This window comes from Halyomorpha halys, unplaced genomic scaffold (genome assembly GCF_000696795.3).
Source record: "Halyomorpha halys isolate HHAL.00 unplaced genomic scaffold, Hhal_1.1 Scaffold723.1, whole genome shotgun sequence".
NCBI classification, from domain to species: domain Eukaryota; kingdom Metazoa; phylum Arthropoda; class Insecta; order Hemiptera; family Pentatomidae; genus Halyomorpha; species Halyomorpha halys.
Window position 1 is genome coordinate 523,517 of NW_027110197.1, and position 12,701 is coordinate 536,217.

Below are 12,701 nucleotides of genomic sequence, written 5' to 3' on the forward strand. Positions count from 1 at the left end.
TATTGAAGGGACATCTCGCCTCAACCATCGTTTTGTTGAATCTATATATGGTTTTTTGATTTATTTTCTTTTTTTTAAAATATATAATGATTTTTTTAGAAATATCTGCCTACCAATTCTGAGTTATTTTTTCACAAATGTATGTTTTATTTTTCTTGACTTTGAAATCGCCATTTCAAAGAGAAAAATAATCCTAATTTATTTTCATTCATTATAATTAACTTATTATAAAAGTCAAATTACATTTGTACATTCAATTATTGTTCAAAATGTTTTTTTAATTTTGTCTTAAGCATACTCAAATTTATTAGTTTGGTTATTATGATGTTCATAAACATAATTCAATTCTCACTGGGACTATTTTAAAAATAGATGTATCGATTATATGGATTAGGTTAAGCTTGTTAGAGCTTCGAAGACCGGATATCCACAAATACTGGACAGAAAATTTATTACCATCTGCTATAAATATTGTACGGTTTTTGTTGTATTTGAATAGAATTGTTTTTGTCAGGTTTCAACATGTGTAGAGAGTAAGTGAAAATTTCAAATCGAAAAAATTGAAGGTCATATTGATAAAATTATAATATTTCATAATATCGATGGAAAAATTAATTTAATATGAAATTTCGATAAAAATAGTTGAAGAATTTATAATTTTGCCCTCATTCCTCACAAACTGTAATAGCAACCCCTCTTATCCATGACTGGAATGTACTAAATGTAGCAGCAACAATGGTAATTAGCAAATAATAATATATGTAATAATCATATAAAAGATGAATAGGTTATAATAATAATAATTGTTATGGTAAAATCCATATAAATGATTTATATGAAGAATGTTTTATAATCGTTTGGTAATGGGCAATGCTTTTCGAAACAAAGATGGAATAAAGGAATAAATTAAAAGTATGAAGGCATAATTATTAGAAATTTCTTTGAGAATGCGAAATTTAAAATCATTTGTAATATTTATTTTTTGGTGTACTTTATAAAAACCAATAAGAGATATCTTGTCCTGTTCTTCTTATTTATAGTGTTTTATTTGTTAATTTTTTTTATCTGTGTTTTTCATTCATTTCATATTTCTAACGTATGCACATATTGCTCAAAATTAAAATTTTTATACAATTGTGACGCTACAGCAATAATTTTATATATGTATTATAAAGATTATAGTTTTAAAAAACTATGAAATGGAGGAAAATTTATGAATAAATGCCAGCTAGTCCTGGCTGAAAAATGTATTTAAATGATGAGTGTAATATAACATATAAATAAAAAAAATAAGACGACTGTACCAAACTGGCTATTTTTTATTTTTTTTTATAACCTGGAAAATGACAAAAATATAAAGTCGATTGAGGCTAAAAATGCGACCAAAACGAAAGGTTTGTTGTTAGATAGTTGTGTAAAGTGATATTTTATTGGTATACCATGATAAAGCTGGAATAAATTTAGGATGGTTGAAATTTGATCTTAATTGACATCTGTACTGGGCTCAAAGGTCACAGTTAAAAATAAAACAGGAACGACCAAATCATTTAACCTTACCTATTCATTCAATTGTGAACAAATTTTGAAAAATTTATTTTATATTTATTTTTACTTTTGTCGAAAACATAAATAAACCGTAATGTGTTAATAAATCTATACTTCAGCACCCAATCTTGAACAGGATTTAATTTTCGTATTAGAGCCATTGTAAAACAGTAATCATATTCTTATGTAATTTTTTCCCTATAATTCTAAGAAATTATAATACAATCACAATTGCAATTACTTGTAATTATTGGGAAAAAAATAAAAATTACATAAGAATATGATTGGTGAATTCAATTACTTTGGCTCAGCTTGTAATTATGGTCCCAAAATTACAAATGCAGTAGTTAACCAAGTAATTGCAATTACAATTGCAGTAGTTCGCAATTAATTGCAATTACAAGTGAAGTAGTTCACCAAGTAATTACAATTACAATTGCAGTAGTACACCAAATAACTGCGATCACAATTGTAGTTCAGTGCAGTAGTTCATAAATTAATTTCAATTACAACTGCAGTAGTTCACCAAGTAATTGCAGAAGTACACCAAGTAATTGCAATTACGATTGCAGTAGTTCACCAAGTAATTGCAATTACAATTGCAGTAGTTCACCAAGTAATTGCGATTACTATTGCAGTAGTTCACCATTTAATTGCAGTAGTTCACCAAGTAATTGCAATTACAATTGGAGTAGTACACCAAGTAACTACGATTACAATTGTAGTTGTTCACAAATTAATTGCAATTATAATTGCAGTAGTTCACCAAGTAATTTCAGTATTACACCAAGTAATTGCAATTACGATTGCAGTAGTTCACCAGGTAATTGCAATTACGATTGCAGTAGTTTACCAAGTAAATGCAATTACAATTGCAGTAGTTCGCCAAGTAATCGCAGTTCAATCAATTGCAATCATACTTCTTCAATTCCAAATAACAGTAATTGTAATAACTTTTTGCCAGCGCAGGAGAACATTACTCAATTTTCACGATTTTATTTTTGTAGAGAATAAATAAAAAGTGGTCTGTTTAGTGCTTCTTATGCTGAAATGCTCTGAGAAACATCACGCAAAATAAAGGAAAGAAATTGTATAAGATAAGTTGGCTATAATATAAGACTGGGACATTAGATAAGTTTTGGCGATACTAATGCATTTTGTGAAGCGAGAGGGAACTTGCGCCTGCTAAGTCAGAATCACATTATCAAGTATTTCTAATTCGCTGAAATTTAGGCAGAGCAATATAACCGGGTTAATCTTTACTAGCGTTGTAATTCTACTTCAATCGTACTTTTTTAATTTTTTTTGTTGTAATTATTCTAACTTCTTTTGAAACGTATTATAGAAAAAAATATGAGTTGCACATATTGTATTATATTTTTTGTGATTCGCGCGCGCATATTACATTTGCAATGTAAAAAAGTATGTAGGTAATAAACAAGAGTTTTTTGGACACATGATATCGATTCAGTTTGAGATTCATATATGCATATCAGATTAACGTATTTAATCTAGTTCTCTTTTTCAAATATATACATTCTGACAAGAAATCAAAATTCATACATCTGTGGAACCTAATAATCTAAAACATCGAATGACTTTAAAGATTTATGAAATATTAAAAATAATTTGTTTTTGTGAATATATGATTGATACGTTATGAATATACTGATATAAAAATATGTATGTTTCTTTGTATATATGTTAACTCCATATATATCCACGGTTTCACATGAAGTATGTAAACTTTTTAAATAAACTCCTCCTGCATAGGGTTACTATTTTATTTTAGAGAAAAAAAATAAATAAAATATATATATGTACAATGTATGTATGAAAGGAAACGATTCCTGGAAGTAGGGTGGTCCCATATCTGGAACGAACCCCCAGTTATTGCAGACGTCAGCCGTAACATTATAATTTAGTTGTCAGTTCTTCGTGTCATTGCTTATAAGAACCGGATGTGGGGGAAAAAATAGGGGTTCTTTTCTGTATATTAACTTGACATGGTAAATTAAATTAACATTTTTCTTTTTTGGTGAATAAGAAATGCACAATTTACTAATAACCATTTATGTTAAGGTATAGCATTTTTTTTTTCAGCATAACGATTTGACATAAATTATAAAAAAAAATAATAATAAAGTAAATAAGAATATAACCTCAGAATAATTGTCTTATCTACAAATATTTTTCCTACTATAAATTTGTATTTAAAAAAAAAATTATAAAAAATTTGGATAATGTTTATTCAATAAATAATTTAATATATGAGACATAGAATCCCAAAACCTTCCTGAATTCTATTTAGGAAATTTCAATTTTTTTTTAATTAACAGTTTTTGTATTAGATAAATAAGAGGTAAATGAATTTCTTCTGAAAACTATAAAATTGTATGTGAAAATAACTGAAATTGGAAGAAATTCTTTTACATGATGGTAATCTAGTTTCAAAAATATTTATTAAAAAAAAAATAAATAAAAATTTGAAAAGGTGCTTCACTGGTTTTAGAATTCTACGCCTCATTCCATCAATATTTGACAAAAATTATGTATCCTTTGATAATAAATTTAATAAAAACTTCATTTCAATAAAAAAAAATTCATATCTAACAAAGTAGATAGTAAGTTTAGTCGTTCCTACATTTCCATTAAAAAATAAGCAATAATAATAAGAGCTAAGTATAAATAAATATAAATTATTCGTTAATTTTATTTTATTTAAATAAAGTACAAACTTTGTACCAGCTTTAAAATTACTTTATTTACCTTAAGGCATTGAAAACTTGCTGAGATCAGAAAAATTGTGAAAAAAATAATTATAAAAAATATTTATCATTTTTTAAATATTTATTAAATAATTAGTTAATAATGATCATAGATAAAAAAATTTATATACAGTTTAGCTCTAGCTTTTCTAGATCAAGACGGCTTACATAATCTTTCGGCCAACCTATTAGTTTAGTGATCAAAACAAAGATTTTAAAATAAGAATATTGAATTAAAATACATTAGTTAATTTTTAAAAATCATGAATAATAATAAATCCATAAAATAATTTATGGATATTTAGTGAAATCATTTACATATAAATAACTTTAAATGCAAATTTCAAAAAATATTAATGGCAAAATATAAGATATCTCTTAAGTTAGGTTATAACTTGATGATCTGTCATTTCAAGAAAGCCTTGCCAATCGATCGTAGGTGTCTATATTCAGTATGAAACCCTATAAAGCTTTAAATAAATGATTTTATTAGAATATAATGAACAATTCAGCTAATAAAATATTACTAACACTTAATAAAATTATTGTGTATTCGTCACTACGTCCTAATAGCTCAGTGAGATTATGGATGTATGCCTAATTATCTCAAAAGCGTATGTAGAAAAAAATTATAATATTGAATTCGATTTTTCATATAATAGTCACCTATATGAACGAATTGATCTGTATTAAAAATCTATTTTATTTTGTCATAAAAAGTTGATATCGAAAAGTTTTAACTGCCAAAATACTCTTAAAAGTCAACATTTATTGGAATAACAAAGAAAACTTTGTACATATACGTATGAATATTATTGAATTATTGAACCGCATTAATGCACATAAAATATATATTTATACAACTTTAAATAAATTTGTTTGATATTGCTGATTACAAAGTATCCATTTTGCTTATTAAATATTTCAGAGATTAATTATTTTTTATAACTTATTCGTAACTTCCGGTCTGGAAGTTTTGATAAAAACTCATCTAATAGTTCTCGGTTCGTTTCGTCAAATTCTATATTAATTATTAACTTAAAATTTCACCTAACATTAGTTATTAATACTTTTAAATTATTTTCCAGATGATAAGTGGATCAGCTATGTGTTTTTTTTTTTTGTTTAGTTTTTAAATTTGTGATGAATAAATTAACCTGACGCTTGCATAATATATTACTATTTAAAATATACACTATCGATTATGGATAAAATAATAATATTGAATGAATAATACTTAATTGCCGCAGAGACTACGAAGCGTTCTATAGTATCAAAGGTGTTACCTAAATCCTCTAAGTTGCGGTGGCAGGCTTCCCAACTTACGATCGACCACGCCCGAGGTGGTGCAGCATCCATACTGGAAATCTTTGTTATCTCTGAGCTGAAGATTAAATCTTCCAAATCTGAAAAAAACTATTAACATTAAATATATTGACAATAATAATAAAAAAAATTAAATTTGCGTTAGAAAATTATTTTATGAAATCAACTTTTAAAAAAAATGTATATATACTTTTTCCGAAAGTACAACCTTTTAATAAATCAAGTTTAAGATTCTAAAAAAAAAGAAAAAAGAGAAGGTTATTTTATATTTTGATGAACAATTCATAACTTGGAGAAAATATTTTAACTTATTTGTACAATATGTGAATTTTTTCTCTATATTTATTTAATAATTCGCTTTTATATTTAAGTATTTCGTAAAGTACATGTTTATTATATTTAGTTATTAATTCTTAATCTTTAGATGATATTGAGATGTTTTAGTGGTGTAGGACGGACCTGCTGAAGTCAAATCTGCTTGAATTGAGTTCCGGTGAGAGCTAATTTGAATAGTTACAAAGAGGTAAGTAATAAGTTTGTGGTTGTTTATTGTTATTGTTAATTTAAATGCTTTCTTTAAGATATATTGTATTTTAACGTTTATATTATAATGAAAAAATTGAATATTTATTTCACGTATAAAGGTATTGATCATATGTGAAATTTTGAAAAAGTTTTGATTATATTTTAAACTTTGGTTAAATTATTTAATATTTAGGTAGGAATAAAGAAGTTTATAATTGGGAAAATATTTTATGTCTAGCTAACTAATTCTTTTTTTAGGCGCCCAAACACAGAACTAGAAAATAGTTTCAGATCCTACTCTGCTAGAAATTATTTTAGCTGTTGTGCATTCAGAGTGTACTTGTGAGGGGAGAGCTCTAAGAACAAGGGGTGAGGGTGATCCGACAAAGGGGACGAAGAGGAGTATGTAAAGTCGAGTTAGTTCCCATCTCCGCTACCAGGTCGCTCTCTGCCCGCTCTAGTCCCCACAGTTGTCGGCAGATATCAGCACCGCTGTCATAACCAGTATTATCGACGAAGATGGAGTTAGGGATTTGGCTCACGTATTCTGTCCGCTACGTGACTTAGCAGCCTCTCCCCCTCCCAATCAATTCATTCCCTCTCTAATTGAGTTTATATATCGATTCTAGTTCCTAGTGTCGACTTTTATTTTATTGTTATATTTTTAAATAAAAATGTAGTCTTCGATATGGTTGAATGTGAAATGACGCGGAAGGGGGCGCGAAGCGCGTCCGTGTAACGGAAGTGAAATTGCGCGGTATAATTGGTTTTTCGAATCATCGGATGTCATTTCGAATTTCCAATCTAACTATGACCCGAAATTTACTTTTTATTTGATTTTAGGCAAAGCTATCGAATGTAATGTAATGCCAAATTTATTTTCTCTGATATAATTGTAGAATAAAATACCCCGGATGAAATCTATACTCAAAACTTCTTGCTGACTTACAAGTTGATGGTTAGATGAGATATGACATAGATAATTGTGGCTAGTTACCTCTGGTATGAGAGAAGACACTGGATGCCGAACCTCTTGCGAAGACGTACTAGGGGAGACTGCCGGCTTTGGGCTGGGGTTGGAGTGCATGCGCCGCGCCACACCCCACCAACTACCCTTCTGAGTCACACGTATCAATGGTATACCCTCAATCAGTTTAGTCCGCTCATTCATAATGTAAACAGTACCCTTTTTGAAAATCCTTAGGCGGAAATATTTGACTCTATCCATAATTAATATCAATATCAGAAAATAAATTAATAAAATCGAAAATCCTTACCAATCAATTTAAAAAGCCCACGAAAAATGACCAATTTTTACTTATATTCCTTTCTCCAACTCCAATTATAAAATATTTTATGTTTAATTATACGCCTTAACGCATTTCACTATATAACCTAACAATTATATAATGTCAGTTAAATTATCTTCATAATCACTAACAAAATAATTTAAGACCAGAAGAAAAGTTCATATTATACTTTATAATCATTTGTAGATTTTTTATCGTTGATTATTGTAGCGTTTATTTAATTCTTAAATTTATTCTCTTATAATTATCTAATTTTTAAAAAATCTATATTAAAATAATACATAAACTTTGAGTTTATGTTCGACTTTAATATTTTTGTTGTTTATAGTAGTAAAGACAATTTGTATTTAATGTACTGATTTTTAATCATAAGACAAACATTTTAACGAATTGAGATGAACTGTGATTGAACTCACATATTTTAAATTATGTGTAAAACCATAATGTTATCCAGAATTTTCATTTCATATAGTAATATAAAGTATTACCTACACATTATCAAATTCATTTTATTTATTTATTTTTTACTTTTTACCATGAAATTATTTTATATTCGCGTTGACAAGCGTTTATATTATACTATAAGTATTTTGTTTAAAAAAAAAAATTATAATTCTCCTAGATGTTTTAGAGAATTGCTTTTTTGTTGGCATGATTCTGATTTTTTTCCATCACTCCAATACAAGCTAAGCTTTTCATAACTGTCAGAAGGGTTATTTTTTTAAAACTATGTGCCACATTAAATAAAGCTTTCGAATCTTTTTAATAAAATCTGCATTTAAAGTATTCTAATGGAGCTCTGCCTTTGCTTTGATATTTAACACCACGTAATTACAGAAATTTCACTATTACGTGCTCTTAAGTCAATGTTATTCTGGATTAAATTTATGTGCCTGAAGATTTAATAAGATATTTCAAATTTAAATATTAATTCGATCAAATTATAACTTTATGTATGTTATAAACTTTAGGGATGACAATGCACAAGAAGGACAATGCTGGGTAATGTTTTCTTCAAGTTATAATTCCGGAGAAGGCGAGATGCTTCATTCTCACCCTCTCTTGTCCCCTTCCCTCTTGGGACTAGGGCCACCAAATTATATTCAGCTACTAATTGTACAAACTCTCCACAGAGTTTGCAACTATTATTAGTCATATATTATTATTACAAAGTTTATAAAGCTGGAAAAATAAATAAATTATGATAAATATTTTTAATAGGAAATATTGATTGTGTTAAAACAAATAAATAAATAAAAAGTGATGTTTAATAGATTTCTAGAAAATGTCATACATATGACGTATATTATTTGTATATTAAAATATCAATACAGCTCTTATATACATTGCTATGTATATAATAATATTTATTATTTTATATCAAATATATATATATATATTTCTTAAAAATAATTTCCATCACTACATGGAATATAAATAATTGTGCATAATGTTATGAGCTTTTAGATATTTATTTATACTTTTTTTAATTTTTCTTTTTATTTAATAATATCATATCCCTTTAATATTGTAGTTCTCTTACATATAATATATTACCTAAGAGAGTTTTATTAGTAGGAGAAATAATATTTTTCCATGAGCCTAAAGGTCTCTAGATGGTATAATAAATGTGTAAAATGTCATATATATTTATTTTTATTTGATATACTGACCAAAATGAATGTTTTTTATGTTTTAATTTTCATCCGTAGAAAGTAAAAGCTGAAAACGAGTTTCACCTAAAAAATGGGCAGCATGTCTTAAAAATAAGGTCTCATTATATATTCAATTTATACTGTAAATAAAAAATGTAAAAATTTCTTTATACACAATGTCGAAACAAATAGTCTAAAAGATTTTTGGTATCATTATTTTAACTAATGTATGACCATACTGACTAAAAATGTAGTATATTTTGTCATTTTTACATTACATTATATTAAAATTTATTCTAAAGAAAAAATCATCAATAATTCATTAAAAAAAAAAAATAATATTGAAATCCAAAATAATAAAAACACCTTCAATCTGAAAAAAAATATATAAAAACAGATGAAATTATATAAAAAGAAATAGGTCAAATTTAACAAATAACGAATTTATTATTTTAGGATGTTTATGTCTGAGTGATGTAAGTGGAAATTGATTATTACTAATTTTGAGTTTTCTATCAAAAGTCAATATATTCACTTTCAAGTTTATATTTTAAAGATATTATGGGAGCTTAGCATGTAGGTTAGTGTTTTTTTATACATGAAATGTCAGTTTATAACACCTGTTCTGGATAGAATTTGAATTTTTTAATCAGCTGAATATGTTTTGGTATAGAATTTCAAAGTGCAAAAAAATCTTTGCTTTTCAAAAGTGTTATCGTATGATAGAAAACTCCTTTATCCTTGTTATAAACCCCAGATTTGGGGCGAAAAATCAATTAAAACTACATGTGGTTTGATTGAGGGTAATTTTGAACTAAAATTGACTAAATTCTATTTTCAATTTATTTTTAACATCTGGAAATTACTTCTACAATTGTTCAAGTTAATAAAATATGGTTTTAGAGATTTAAAAACAGTTGAAAAATTGGTGATTGTGATTTATTATATTTTTTTCTTTTAAATTTTTAGCACTTGCTAAAGTATAAATTATATATTTTAAATTTATCTTTCTATATTTGAAATAATGTTATTGCGCCCCCCTCCATCCCTCCGTTCTATACATTTTTAATTGCAAGCTCTTTCTAATTTGCTGTTGTTTTCTCCGGGAATTATGCCAAATGTGCACTCGTTTTTCAAGTTATTTGAATAATTAATGAATCGTCAGTAATTCGAGTACTCCAATAAAAAATGTAACTTAATTGGGCAATGTTCCAAAAATGGATATTTCTGTTGAATTGATTTTTCGAAATTTATTATATTTTCAAATTAAAAAATAAAATAGTCTATTTTCATACTCTCATGAATTATCAATTATGACTAATGTATTTATGAGTTTGTTGAAATATATAATTAGGTAACGAAGCATATCTTTTATAGAAAAAAAAAAAGTGTACATTATATATAATAAAATATATTTATTATTGGAGTATTTACTTGAGAATATGAGTTGACAAAAAGCTTGAATTCCGTTTGCTCGATAGCCGAGCGAGAATAGCTGTCAAGTCCTAGGTCAAGTGGCCACTGCTGAAGTCACTGCTTATTTAGGGGTGCTTAATTGGTTATTTCATTGCTTTCTTACGTCATTGCCTGGCTTTAATTAAATTAGAACTTTTGAGTTATTTGTTATAAATTTTATTTATTTCGGTACTGATGTTTAAAATGTATTTATGTAGTATTATGTTCTGAAAAATTTCAACTTTTTGACTTCTAATTTCTTCCAAATAAAATATTTTAAAAATTAGTCAAATTAGGACCAAGAAAATTTGCTCATTTATGTAATTTAGGGTGCTTTTAACTTGAAAATCATTCTTCAAACTGATTCTAAACGATACCATGGACAAAAACAAAATTGTAGACTAATAAATATAAGGAATTTAACCTTCTTTAATTTTGTATAAGTTGATGTTGCTATAAAATGCCTATTTTTATTTCTAATGGGAAAAACAAACAAAAAAAATTATTATTTTATATTTCAAGAAAAAATTTGAGGTCATAAAATTGAAACTCGTAATCAACAATTATTATAAAAGAGGATATTTCCAAAAATTTTCTAAAAATTCCTCGAAATAATTTTGTGATTGCTAGTTAACTGCACCATACGGTTGATAAATGAAATTTAAAGAATGTTACAAATCATAATGGTATATTATGATTATTTATTATATTAATAATATTAATCTTTAGAGATTAAGAAAAATATAGAACCATATTTAATTCTACCTCTAATTTATTATAAAAAATCAATTAATTAAATTATTCAACAGAAAAATAATTTTCTAAAGAATTCTTCAACAATTTATGATATCTGCCTTAAAAAAAGCCAGTGATAACAATAACATCAATTCATAAAATATTTTAGTTACCATGCTTTACACTAGTAAGCCTCAATGTAATATTAACGTACTTTTCTTCGGCCATTTTTTAAAATATTATGGCCATCTCCGAAGTTTCTAAAGTACTTATTTAATCTCTGAGTATACTATATATATAATATACTATACTATACTATACATCTATAACAAGTACACATGCATATTTAGGCTATAATATGGAAACGATGTTATGAACCTAAATCTTTTGAAAAACACGCTAAACATTTTTATGTTTTTTTTTTCATTCTTTAAAAGATTCAGGTTCTTTAAAATATTTTAAAAATTAACAGTAAATATCAAATCAACATATTCCTTTCACACAATGAAAAAAAAATTCGTTATTTTTCCATAATGTTGTTGAGATATTGTGAAATTATCATACCAAGCTATAGTTTGAATAGTTATGAAAATAAAAATCTCCAAACTTTGTATTATTTATATCAGTAATACAAAGATATAAATTATTTTAGACATATTGAAGAATTTTTCATTTATCATTTTTATTTTAAATTATTCACACTAATTAAATCGATGTTTAAGAAATTCTTTGTACATAAATTGTTTTAAAATTATTTATTGTTATTGAACTGATGGTGCCATCGTATAACTTTTTTCGACCGAACCATAATCTAAAAAAAAAAAACTTTTTTTGTTCAAATCAGTCGAGATGATTATAACATTTATAAAAATATTTCTGCTTTATAAGTATTATTTATTCATAACACAAAATATAAATTTGAAGCCTTATACATAATTCTTACTGACTTGCTCACGATTCGATGTGGGACCGACCAGTCAACCTTCTCTAATCGTCAAACGTTTAGCTTGTTACTCACGGTTTTTAATTCATCTAACTGCCTACTACTTTAAAGGTTAAAAAAAGAAAGAAAGAAAGTAAAGTAAGTGAATGCTTTTTTGAAGGTATTAATTTGTACAATAAGATGTCTTATAGAATAATGTCAGTACTGGGCACGATAAAAAAAAAAAAATTTAATTATTACACCAACTACCTAAGATTATAAAACTAATATTTATTTGTTAAACTACATTATTGATATCACACTTAATTTAAACATTTAAGGATTCTCCTGAATGGGCCATTTCTAAAACTTATGGGTTTATCTTGCTAATTGTTGTCGTCCCGTATTTCTCAAAACCTTTGCATTTTCTTAACCCATGAGAACTATATATTTATATATA

The 12,701-nt window shown here is 26.3% G+C and overlaps 1 long non-coding RNA gene across 1 annotated transcript in view; it reads left to right on the forward strand.

Annotated features, from left to right (window-relative positions):
- The first annotated feature begins 371 nt into the window (after positions 1-371).
- Positions 372-12,701, forward strand: part of LOC106685669 (uncharacterized) — a 14,657-nt gene continuing 2,327 nt past the window's right edge. Inside the window, exons 1-2 of the long non-coding RNA XR_001343880.3 lie at positions 372-738; positions 6,092-6,162. This is a non-coding gene — a long non-coding RNA (uncharacterized lncRNA). The remainder of the gene's footprint in view (positions 739-6,091; positions 6,163-12,701) is intronic.